The sequence below is a fragment of the Rana temporaria genome, chromosome 2 (assembly GCF_905171775.1).
Source record: "Rana temporaria chromosome 2, aRanTem1.1, whole genome shotgun sequence".
NCBI lineage: Eukaryota > Metazoa > Chordata > Amphibia > Anura > Ranidae > Rana > Rana temporaria.
The window spans coordinates 204,539,464-204,552,626 of record NC_053490.1 but is presented as its reverse complement, the minus strand read 5'-3'; the positions used below and the strand labels follow the sequence as shown (position 1 = coordinate 204,552,626).

General features: G+C 47.6%; 1 protein-coding gene across 2 annotated transcripts in view; it reads right to left on the bottom strand.

Annotated features, from left to right (window-relative positions):
* Positions 1-11,769, bottom strand: part of PPP2R3B (protein phosphatase 2 regulatory subunit B''beta) — a 102,921-nt gene extending 91,152 nt beyond the window's left edge. The window contains exon 1 of one of the 2 annotated variants that reach the window (XM_040336272.1): positions 11,638-11,769. The gene's annotated coding sequence lies outside the window, so the exon portion shown is untranslated. The remainder of the gene's footprint in view (positions 1-11,637) is intronic. The other variant, XM_040336271.1, reaches the window with a different exon arrangement.
* Positions 11,770-13,163: the final 1,394 nt, after the last annotated feature.

Below are 13,163 nucleotides of genomic sequence, written 5' to 3'. Positions count from 1 at the left end.
TTTGAGCGGTAAAAAAATAAATAAAAATAAAACTAGTGGGTTCTGAGAGACGTTTTTCAGCTGTAAAACTCTCAAAAACGTCACTCACCAGCGTTTAACGTTTTCGATCCATTGGAAAATTATTAATAAAAAAAAAACGCTATTGAAAAAAAGTTGAAAAAACTAACTGCAAAAGCTACTGGCGTTTTTATAACGTTATTTTAACATCTAGTGTGCATGAGGCCTCACTGTCATTTAACCACTTAAGGACCGCCTCCTGCACATATACGTCGGCAGAATGGCACGGCTGGGCACAAGCATGTACAGGTACATCCTCTTTAAGTGCCCAGCCGTGGGTCGCGGCCCGCGACCCGGTCCCAAGCTCCGTGACACCAGCAGACCCGATCGCCGCTGGAGTCCAGCGATCGGTCCCCGGAGCTGAGGAACGGGGACAGCTGTGTGTAAACACAGCTTCCCCGTTCTTCACTGTGGTGGCGTCATCGATCGTGTGATCCCTTTTATAGGGGGACACAATCGATGACGTCACACCTACAGCCACACCCCCCTACAGTTGTAAACACACTTCAGGTCACACATAACTCCATCAGCGCCCCCTTGTGGTTAACTCCCAAACTGCAACTGTCATTTCCACAATAAACAATGCATTTTAAATGCATTTTTTGCTGTGAAAATGACAATGGTCCCAAAAATGTGTCAAAATTGTCCGAAGTGTCCGCCATAATGTCGCAGTCACGAAAAAAAAAAATTTTTTTTAATAAAAATGCAATAAAACTATTCCCTTTTTTGTAAGCGCTATACATTTTGCGCAAACCAACTGATAAACGCTTATTGCATTTTTTTTTTTTACCAAAAATAGGTAGAAGAATACGTATCGGCCTAAACTGAGGAAAAAAATAAAATGTTTATTTTTGGGGGATATTTATTATAGCTCTATTTTTGTTTATAGCATAAAAACCGCAGAGGTGATCAAATACTACCAAAAGAAAGCTCTATTTGTGGGAAAAAAAGGACGCCAATTTTGTTTGGGAGCCACGGCGCAGGACCGCGCAATTGTCAGTTAAAGCGACGCAGTGCCGAATCTCAAAAAGGGGCAAGGTCCTTTTTATCTGCATTTTGGTCCGGGTCTTAAGTGGTTAATATATGCTTGATATGAATTGCTTAGGTTACTTACTAAACACATAGATGAAATCATGGCTTCCTCCCCCCTCAAACAATAGGTGCTGGAACTCAGCCACGATGCCCGAACTTCTGTGTTTACAAGTGATTGTGGTGAGCAGGAACCAAAGGGTCTGAGCCAGAGGAGGTGGAACCGAGTTCCCCCAAGTTCCCCCTGAAAAAAATCCCTGGATGAAATAATCAGTGACTATAAAGCCTTGTACACACTGGATGTTTTTGGACATTTTTCACATCTGCTGTTCTTGGCTTCAGGAGGTTATTTTCTACAGTCAATAAACTCCAGCATGTTATCCTATTGCCTCGTTTCCACTGAGCGGATCGGTTCGGGTCGCTTAGAATGGCGTTTTTATAACTTTAGTATAACTTCCGGTGTGCATGAGGCCTTAAAGGGGTTAATGCATTAAGGTGAAAAGCCTCCCGTCATACAGCAGCCCCCTTTTACTTACCCAAGCCCCATAATTCCCACAACAGGAACGAACACACCAGCTCCGGCCAGGGTCTCGTGTCCTGATTGGATAGATTGATAGCAGTGCAGTCATTGGCTCCAGCGGTTGTCAAATTCAATGGCGTGGGAAAAAAAACAGGTGTGCTCTAATGCCTGGCCTCCTCGAGCATTACAAACACTTGCTTGTTTATCTTCCAGGAAGGAAGCCTTGTGTTGCTCTGGCCAGAGGTTACACATGGCGAAGCGCCACTCCCCTACCCTATAACAAAGCTGCATGGGCCAAGTACCGTAAAGGTTTGTTTAAATTAAAAATATTTCAAAAGTAACAACCATTAGTCTTTGAAAACTTGAGCTGGCAAAGGATCTTGCACATTCATAGAAGAGGCAGATCTTTCTCTCTCCCCCCCCTCATTTTGGGTGGAGTAGGGAAGGTTTAAACCCCATCAGATTTTTTGCCATCTAGGTTTCCATTAAGGGGGCGCTTTTCTTTCCCTCCTGGAAGTAACAAGTAGTAAGTGAAAGCCAAAACAAGGGTAATTTCTTCTAAAGGCTGCCATACATGCCCCCAAACTTTGGCTGATTCTGCAGAAATCTTAGCTGTGGGTGCCCATCACATCACTCAACTTGATAAAAAGCACTTAAATCAGAACTTCATCCAAAAGGGGAAGTTCTGCTTCAAGACCGCCTTCCCCTCTCCTCCTAGGTGAGGGTCTGTTTATCTAAAACACAATTATGACTGGAGCGCCTCTTTAAATAATCTACTTTTGGAAAAGGAACAGGTTAAGCCTAGGTTCACATTAATGCGATTTGGCATGTGATGCGACATACCAAGTTGCATGCCAAATCAGCAGTTTTCCCCCCAAAAATTAGAAGAAAAAAAAAATGCTGCGCAAAATACCAGTTACTCACCGGTAGCTGTTTTTCTATGAGTCTTACAGGACGGCACCTTGAGAGTAGACTGGCTTCACCTGACAGGAAACACAATCAAAAAGAGGTTTAAAAACCCCGCCCCTCCCCGTGCACCTCAGTTCGTGATAAAGTAACCACCATAAGACCACGGGAACCAGTATATGAAAATACAAACCATACAAAGTCATCAGGGTGGGAAATAGGCCTGCCGTCCTGTAAGACTCATAGAAAAACAGCTACCGGTGAGTAACTGGTATTTTCTCGAGTCGTCTTCCAGGACGGCACCTTGAGAGATAAGCAAGTAACCCTCAGGCCTACCTTAGGGCGGGACCACTGCCTGCAGGACTCTTCTGCCAAACGTCAAGTCTTGGGGTGACAGGAGTTCCACTCGGTAGTGTTTTAGAAAGGTGTTCTGGCTTGACCACGTTGCTGATCTACAGATTTGTTCCACTGAAACTCCTGCTCTCTCTGCCCAGGAGGTTGCTATAGATCTCATGGAATGTGCCTTGACTTTAGGTACCGTTTTGCCAGCCTTACTGTATGCTACTGAAATTGCCTGTCTTATCCATCTAGATATGGAGGCTCTAGATGCTTGGCAACCCTTTTTCTGTCCTGAAAAGTTGATTAGCAAGTGTGATGAGCGTCTGAACTCGCTCACCCTTTCTAAATAAATTAACAAACAGCGTCTTACATCCAAACAATGAAAGGTTCGTTCTCTTTCATTCTGTGGGTTTGCGCAAAAAGAAGGAAGTATAATTTCTTGTGACCTATGGAACTTCGTTGCCACCTTAGGTAGGTACAGGGGATCCTGACTTAGGACTACCCTGTCCTCAAATAAACGAAAATAAGGCTCTTTGATTGAGAGCGCTTGCATGTCTCCTATTCTTTTGGCCGTGGTGATGGCCAAAAGAAAGGAGAATTTAAATACTAACAGCCTAACCGGAATGCTGTTTATCGGTTCAAACGGAGGTTTGGATAGCTGATCTAACACCAGGGAGAGGTCCCAAGGGGGAACTCTGGATATCTGTATAGGTGACAACCTATCCCTGGCCGTCAGGAACCTCTTAATAAGAGGATCCAGAGCCAGCCTCTTGTCTAAAAAGTAGGACAAGGCGGCAACCTGTACTCTTAGGGTTCTCGTAGCTAGACCTAGATCTACCCCTTCCTGAAGGAACTCCAAGATAACTGATATTTCGGGTAGTGGAGCTTGTCTTGCCGCGCACCAGCGTGAAAACACTCCCCAGGTCTTGGCATAGATCTTCCTGGTAACTTCCTTACGACTCGCTAAGAGGGTATCTATTACCTTCTCTGAGCAACCCTTCCGCTGCAGATTCCACCTCTCAAGTACCAGGCCGTCAGACTGAAAAAGCCTGGCTCTGAATGAAAGATCGGCCCCTGCCGCAGAAGGTCCACCCGGACCGGGAGAGGGAGGGGAGGAAGGACTGACCACTGTTCTAACATTGGAAACCAAGATCTTTTGGGCCACCAGGGAGCGATCAGGATCAGCTTCCCTTGTGAACGACTCAGTTTTTGCAATACCCTCGGGATCAGATTCAGAGGAGGAAAGGCATAGGCTAGGTAAAATGTCCAGGCCTGGGCCAACGCGTCCACACCTTCCGATCCCTGATCCCGGGAGAGGGAGAAGAACCTTTCTATCTTCTTGTTCCTCCTGTGAGCAAAGAGGTCTATTTCTGGGATGCCGAAATGATAACATACCCAATCGAAGACCTCCTGACTTAGTTCCCACTCTCCCTGGAGAATGGGTTGGCGGCTTAGAAAGTCCGCTTCTAGGTTTAGGACTCCCCTGATGTGAACTGCTGACAGGGAGCGAACCCTCTGTTCTGCCCAGCCTAGAATTTCTAGGGACAACCTTAGGAGCGAACGAGACCTGGTGCCTCCCTGATGGTTCAGGAACGCCACCGTGGTCGCGTTGTCGGAGAGAATTTGTATTTCCTGGTTCAGGATTCTCTCCTCGAACGCTTCCAAGGCTCTTCCGACCGCTGATAATTCTTGGAAGTTGGAAGATGACTCCCTTTGGTGTCGATCCCAGGAACCCTGGGCCTGTAGGCCCGCCATGTGGGCTCCCCATCCCCAGGAGCTGGCATCCGTGGTTATCCTGAGGGGGTTTGACTGGTTCCACTGAAGGCCTCTTTCCAAGTTCCGAGGAATGAGCCACCACTCTAGAGTGTTCTTTACCGACTCTGGAATGGAGACCCTGGAGTCTAGGGATGTTTCCTTCCCGTCCCAGGAGGAGAGGAGGAAGGCCTGTAGTGGCCTGTAGTGGAGCTGGGCCCACGGAACTGCTGGGATGCATGAGGTCATAAGTCCCAACAACCTCATGATCTCCCTGAGTGAAATATCTGCTGTTCCCCTGACAGACCTGACCACTGAGATGAGTCTCTGGACCTTGTCTACTGGTAGGAGAAGCTTTTTCTCTAAGGAATCTATTAAGAATCCCAGATAGATCTTTCTCTGTTCTGGGAGGAGAGAAGATTTTTCTCTGTTTATAATCCATCCTAAGGATTCCAGTGTAGTCAGGACGGTGGTCAGGTCTGTGAGAAGAAGTGCTCGACTGGGATTGAACAGCAGCAGATCGTCGAGGTAGGGAACAAGGGAGATGCCCTTCAGATGTAGAAAGGCGACTACCTCTGCTAGCACCTTCGTGAAAACTCTTGGGCTGGAGGCAAGCCCAAAGGGGAGAGCGGTGAATTGCCAGTGTTGGATCCCCTGAGGGGAAACAATGGCGAATCTCAGGAATCTTTGATGGTCCTGGTAAATGGGGACATGGAGGTAGGCGTCCTTCAGGTCTATGGTTATCATAAATACCCCTTCTAAAAGAAGTCCTTTGAGACTGTAAATGTTCTCCATGCGGAACCTCTTGTAGAGGAGATAAGTATTCAGGGGTTTTAAGTTGATGATTAGACGGAATTTTCCCGAGGGTTTTGGTACTACGAAGATGTGAGAGTACACCCCCTGACCCTGTTGGTCTACCGGAACTGGGACTATGACCCCCTGTTGTGCTAGCTCTGACACATTCCCTAGAAGGCTTGCCGCTTTGATGGGATTTTGGGGTAAATGAGTGAGGAGGAAAATTGGTGGGGGAAGATGGCGGAATTCCAATCTGTAGCCTTCCTTCACTATCTGCAAAATATGAGGACTCTGCGTTATGCTTTCCCAAGCTGGAAGAAATTGGGAGAGCCTTCCCCCGACTCTCGAGTCACTTGGAGTCTTTCCCAGCGGGTTTAGGATCAGGGAAAAGGATTCTCCCTTTTGGTTTATCCTTTCCTGTGATCCACCTCCTATTAAAGGCCGCTCTTCGGTCTGAAGGTCGATTTTTATTCTGGGGGCCTCGAAAAAATCTCCTCCTATTTTGTTTAGGTTTGGGAGGGAACCGTTTACCCTTTTCTGAGGCCCTAGTTAGAGCCTGGTCTAAACCTGTCCCAAAGAGGAGGGATCCCTCAAAGGGTAGGGCACAGAGACGGGATTTGGAGGCCAAATCTCCTTCCCATGTTTTGAGCCATAGTGCCCTTCTTGAGGCGTTAATAAGAGCGCCCGTTTTAGCAGAGGCTCGAGCGGACTCAATTGATGCGTCTGCTAGATAGGCGACAGCGCTACCTATGACTCTAAGGGAATCTCGGATATCCTTAAACTTTGAAGTCTGCGGGATATGTTCCAACATCCTGGATAGCCAGGTATCCGTATTTCTGGCAATGCAGGATGAGGCCAGGGCGGGCCCAAGGGCTGCCGCATTAGCCTCACAGGCCCTGCGAAGGGAGGTCTCTGCCCGTCTGTCTAGTGAATCTTTTAAATTCCCAGCATCCTCAAAGGAAAGGTCAGACTGTCTAGACAGTTGAGCTAGGGAAGCGTCTAGTTTAGGGACTTTGAAAAATTTGTTTTCTAGTTCCTCCTTAAAGGGACAGCGCCTTTTCCAGGTTTTGTACCCAAGTAACTTCTTTTCAGGTTCTGCCCACTCTCTTAGAACCAAGTCCTGAAGAGATTGGTGAACTGGGATAACCTTTGGCTGGGGTTTAGCTAAACCCTGGTACATCCTATCCTGTGCTGACACTAGTTCGGTCGGCTGCTGAATCCCCTCAGAGGTATAGATAGCTGCCAGTAAACCACCCATGTCATCCGCTGAAAAAATGAATTTGCCTGATCTAGCATCTTCATCCTCCTCATCTGTCTGGCTATCAATGAGACCCTCTTCCTGAGCCTCTGAATCCTCAGAGTCTGACAGAAGAACGTCCCTAGCCCTCAACAATTTTGGAGCCGAGGTGGATAAGCTTTCCTGTGAGGAGGGCCCAGCTGCTAGGGGATCAGGTCCTTTGGGTTTTAAGACCTCTTTAAACTCTTTTAATGTGGAAAGCATCTCTGACTGAACTGTCAGGAATTCTTTCATTATTAGCGAAGTTTCCTTCCCTGTGAGTTTTTGAATGCACTTAGCACACAAAAGCTTGGAATAGTCTGTGGCTAGCTTAATGCTACAATTCCCACATCTTTTAGCTTTAGATGTATGTTTAGCAGAAACACTAGAAGCCTCCCCCTGGGCAGTAACCTCTTCCCCTGAAAGTAAAAGACAGAGGCTTTAATCAAAAAGGGAGTAGGGGAAGGGAAGGGGGGTGTGTGGGGAATAAGGACCCAGTCCAAGTGCCCCAATGAGGTTTTTTAGAGGTAGACTCACCCCTGGTGGCTTCCTCTGCAGCAGCGGTTAGTGCCGGGCGGTCCTCACGCTCCATGGCACCGTCGAATCGGGCGCCACTCTCTCCCCTGCTGCGCTCCGTGTGTGTGTGAGCTAACGCCGATGGCGGCCGCCATTTTGGTGAAGACCGGAACCGGAAGTACGTCATCACCCTGCGCCACCATCGACGCAGCGTCGAATGCTGGCTCCACCGAGAAACGAGCCTGGGAGAACAGCAGCCGAGTCCACAGCGCGGAGATGCATCTTTACCCGGCCCAGCAGGTAGGAAGACGCTCGGGAGAGAGGGATTCCAGCCACCTAGGCGTTCTGAGATAGCCACTATCCCAGATACACCTAGCCGGGGGGGGGTTTCCAAACATGGTTTTTCCTTCAGCTCCCCCCCCCCTCAATACAGGGAGACCCTCTGGACAGGCAATAGCCTCACTGAGCTCAAGGCCTCCCAGGACCCATGGCTCACCTTCCAGGAGGGGGACCACCAGCCCCAGGCCTTAGGTCTTTTTGGAAAAACAAAAAAACGTTTCGCTGGGGGAAACACAATCATGAACTGAGGTGCACGGGGAGGGGCGGGGTTTTTAAACCTCTTTTTGATTGTGTTTCCTGTCAGGTGAAGCCAGTCTACTCTCAAGGTGCCGTCCTGGAAGACGACTCGAGAAATACTGTATGAAATAAAAAAATTGCAAAACCCACCATTTTATTCTCTACTGCCACCCTTTCCAAAAAACTGGTGGAAGACCATATTAAATGTATATGTAGTATCTCTAAAAACAGAAAACACACTGAAAAATGCGTAGGTGTGAACCCAGCCTCAAGCTGTGAGAATGTAAATAGGTTTGTACAAACGTTCACATAGCGGACAACACTAATGCAGTCTATTGGCCACAGCTAGCCAACATGTAAATATCAACAATGTATTATGAGGCTCCTGGGCCACTTTTAGATGTTGGCCCTGAATGGCCACTTCATCTTAAACATCAACAATACCAGGTGGCAATGGCAGCCTGTGTCCTAGCAACCAATAGTCTCCATTAAAGGAGAAGTATGGGTATAACTTTTTTTCCCTAATCATATATACTTAGGTGCTGCATCAGTCCCCCGATGCCTCTGCACTGAGAACCGAGCCCTCGAACACTGCCGATGGCTCGGTTCTCTCCCCTCCCCGAGGGGAGAGCTGCTGACTGTCAGTCAATCAGCAGCTTTCCTGCTCTGCTCCTCCTCGCTCACTGGAGTGCTGAGCTGTGGAGGGGTGGGAAACGGCTCTCTGAGAGGCTGAGACTGCCATCAGTCCAGGAACCTGGCGGATCCAGATTTCTGAAGTTGGGAATGACACGGTGCCTGAACTGAACTTGGTGACATCAGCAGAGAGTGGACTTCAGACTGCTCTCTGCTGAAAATGGGTCTTAGGAGTGCAAAACGAATTGCATTTCTGTGACCCTTAGGAGAAGCCCAGCCAAACGAGCCCAGGCAGGACTTCTCCTTTAATGTAATATGGACAAGAAGTATAGCCAAAGCTCTTTTGGCTACACTTCTCCTGTAGTACACAGGAATTCAGTTTGCTCTGCACGCCTGTGAACCATTTTTAGCAGACAGTGGGTTAAAGTCCACTGTCAGCTGATGTCACTCAGCCGGGCCAGGCTCTGAAAAGATCACCCAGATGCCTGGACCGGCACCTGGCTCAGCTGCTCCTGCCCCCTTCACAGCCCAGCTGTGAAGGGGGCAAGTGTGTCTCTACTATGAAGATTTCCCCTTACTTCTTTTCCTGATAGAAAAGGACAAGAAATCTCAAGGAACACAAAAGCAAACATACATTGGAAGAGCAAAGAAGGGTTAGAACTTCTGACAGTTATTGAACTCTGACATTGGCGATTCTGTTGCAGTTAGCACCTCACCAAGAACAGGAAAATAAGCTACTCTTATTCCCACAGAACTCCACATTCTCTGGTTGGTCCAGCTAGGAATTGCTCCACCACAGACAAGGGAGATTTTGCAGCTTTTCCTCCTGGGAGGGACTGACGCCTTGCTGATCCATCAAGGGTGAGTGCAATGCTGTGGAAAGTGGAGGAGCATTTTTTGTTTGTTCTCCGATGAGTTGTTGCCAATGAATGGGGTGGCATAGACAGTAGTTTTTTTTTTTTAGTACCAACAGCTTATTCTATCATTTCCAGTTAGAGCTTTTTGGACAACTACTTTCCGCACCTGCAAACCAAAGTTGATAAATAATTTTTTTTTTTTTGCTGTCTACAGTTTGCAGAAATACTCTTTATGGTGTGCCAACAGTGCTGGAGTTATCATTCAGTAGCCAGTCAGTCTAATCTAGAACCCGAGAGTTGCCTTTTACCAAGAGAAACCAAAAAATAAATAAAAAAAGCAGGCGTCAGCTTTACCCAAGGACGCTGTCCACCTGCTTCATGCGAATAGTCCAGCTCTGCAATATGCACAAAACAATACAGTGGCATGCTGTTAATCAGAGTTAAAGGTTCCTACAAAGCAATGGAAGAAGTTTGGAGTTTTAAACTGAAACATAGCTTGAATAGGGATTTACACAAATGCCATACTGAGCTAAACAATAAAGAGATCTATCATCATAACATGCCCGAGTTAGTTTTTATTTTTTTTCTCTCCAATAAAAAATTTACTAGCCCACTCTCCCTAGAAAGACCAATGTCTGCTTTTTTTTTATTCCATACATTTTTATTCAATGTCTGCTTTTTACACAATCACCTAGATTTGCACGAATCTGGCCAAATTGAGAATCACAATTTTTTTACTTAGAATAAAGATCATGATTCTCGCTGCGGAAAATCTTTCACATACAAAAAAAAAAAAAAAATTGTGCCAACTGGTTATTTCTATTTATTTTTTTAATTCAAGCAAAGTAATCTTTTACAAAAAAAATTGCATTTGAAAGACCGCTGTGCAAATACAGTGCAACATAAAATATTGCAACAACCACCATTTTAGGGTCTCTACAAAAAAAAAAAAAAAAAGTTTTTTTTTTTTAACCACTTGCCTACCGAGTCATAGTAAAATGACATCGGCAGGGACCTTTCGTCCTTCAGACTGCCTTCAGACTTGCATTCCCGCGCGCGCCGCCACCGCATTGCTCGGGACCCGGTGCGCGTGCCTGGCGGCCGCGATGTCTGCCGGGCACCCAGGATTGCCCGCAATCACGGCAGGACCATGGATCTGTGTGTGTAAACACATAGATCCATGTCCTGTCAGCGGTGAGGAGACTAGAGGTCGACCAATATGGGTTTTTCTCTGGCCGATGCCGATATTTAGAAATCGGGTCGGCCGATGGCCGATACATGTTGCCGATTTTTGCAGCCGATATTTTTTTTCTTCATCTCAGAAAATCTAGGGGAGAGAGCTGGGGTGCAGCCTATCAGTATCCCATCATTGCCACCTCATTAGTGGCCACGAGTTCAGCCTGTCAGTGCCCAATAGTGCAGCCCATCAGTATCCATTAGTCCCCACCAAAGCAGACTGTCAATGCAACCTCATCAGATTCAGTGCCACCTCATTAGTGCCCACCAGTGCAGCCTATCAGTGTCCATTCGTGCCAGTCAGTGCAACCTCATCAGTACCCACCAGTGCAGTCCATCAGTGCCACCTCAATAGTGCCTACCAGTTCAGCCTGTCAGTGCCACCTCATTGGTGCCCACCAGTGCCACCTCATTGGTGTCCATCAGTGCAGCCCACCAGTGCCAAGCTGTCATTCACTGCCACCTCACCAGTGCCCAGCTCAGTGCCAAGCACTGGAGGGAGGGGAATAGCACCCCATCATTGCCATTCTTCCTGGGGGGGGGGATTAACACCCCATCATTGCCATTCTTCCTGTGGGGGGAGGGGAAGAGGGGGAAATAGCACCTCATCATTGCCATTCCTGGGGGCATCATCATTGCTGCGAGGAATAGTGCCCTGCTATTGGTGCCATTGGGAGGAATAGTGCCCCAAGGACCAGATACAAGCCAGTAAAAGGACTGCAGTTTGGAGACCACTCTTCCATACTATAATGGTGCAGAAACAGTACAGATTTTCATTAGCAAAGGAAGAGCAGACTCATACAACATGCAAGTGAACTTTGAGAGCCATTCAGTAAATACAAAGAAAGAATACTGACAGGAGCCTGCTGCAATCAGCCAGACACTGAGAAGTGCCCATAGTGTGTCAGCACAGAGGACAATTGCAGTGCACAGTGAATACAAATCCATCTCTAGGATACCTGAAAGCTGATGCACTCACAGCACTGGCTATTGTATACAGTCACCACCTCTCTGCAGTCCCATTGAGCTTCTATTACACTCTAGTCTAGTGTATGCTCGCCGTGTAACTCGTATATTTAGACTCAGGGCTCCCTTGTTGTGAAAGAACACATAGCACAGTCTCCCCTCCTCAAAATATACAATACCTGCTCCTCTATGACCGTCTTTATTACTCCACACGCCTCAGCTCCCTGTCTGCACCTCACACACTTCCTGGTTTTCAGACTTAGTCATATGACACCTCTTCATCCAATCACCTTCCCCGCTCTGGACGTGTCTCTCGCTCTGCCAGGCTTCCCTCATTTTTCATCTTCTATGTAACAGATTGGAATCTGTTATAAACAAACTTCTCATTGTGGTCCAGCACTCTTTATTATTGTATGAGAAATACAAGAGAGGTTTGCTTACAGTTTACAATTAGTATAGTGCACAGCTCATGTCAGATATATACAGGGCTGGTGCAAGGATTTCTGACACCCTAGTCCAGGAATCCTCAAACTACGGCCCTCCACCTGTTGTAGAACTACACATCCCATGAGGCATTGTAACACACTGACATTCACAGATATGACTAGGTATGATGGGAAATGTAGTTCCTGAACAACTGGAGGGCCGTAGTTTGAAGAACCCTTCAGTAGTCGAAACCTCATTTTTCCCCCCTCCCCCTTGGCTCCACCCCTGATTCCACCCCCTTTTCCCGCGCCCATGTACCCCACCTTTTTAATGAAGCACCTATCAAATGCAGCCCACCAGCGGCCATCAAATGCAGCCTCACTAGTGCCCATCAAATGCAGCCTCACCAGTGCCCTTCAATGCAACACCCACCAATGCAGCCTCACCAACACCCACCAATGCAGCTTCACCAGCGCCCATCAAATGCAGCCTCACCAGCGCCCATCAATGCAGCTTCACCAACACCCACCAATGCAGCCTCACCAACACCCACCAATGCAGCCTCACCAGCGCCCATCAAATGCAGCCTCACCAGCACCCATCAAATGTTTGCTTGCTTCCATTCATTCGGGAGTCGGGACACAGACACAGTCCTCCGCCGCCACTGTACCTCTGACACTATGTGCGAATGGAGCGGCGGCTGCCTGCTGAGACTTAGTTGCTTGCTGAAGAGAGAAGAGAGTAGGAAAACCAGTAGCTGGGCGCCCTAGGCAGCAGTGGGCCCTGGGTGGCTGCCTACTTTGCCTAGTGGTAGCACCAACCCTGGATACATATGCAAAGCTCGACTTTTCCTAGAATGGTCATTTGTCCTCACCAGGCACCCCAATTGTTTATTTTCTGTGCATAACTGGCAACTTTTGGAAGTCGGTAAGCCTGAGGCTATGGGGAGAGCAAAGGGAGTATATGTAATCTGTGTCACACCCAAATTCAGGGGGCCACACACATTACATATCCTCAAATTCAAATGTATCCCCTTCACGCTGCCACCCAAAACCAATGACATCATTGCTGTGTTTGGCTGTCACAGTGGTCACATGTTCAGGGCCCTGTCCCAATAACTCCTAATCAGGGATATGCTTAGGTGTTGATGAGGACAAGGGCCTCTTCCCCACAACCCTGGCCAGTGGTTATGGGGGTCTGCGGGTGGGGGGCTTATAAGAATCTGGAAGCCCCCTTTAACAAGGGATCCCCCATATCCCACTCCCCATGTAAATGAATA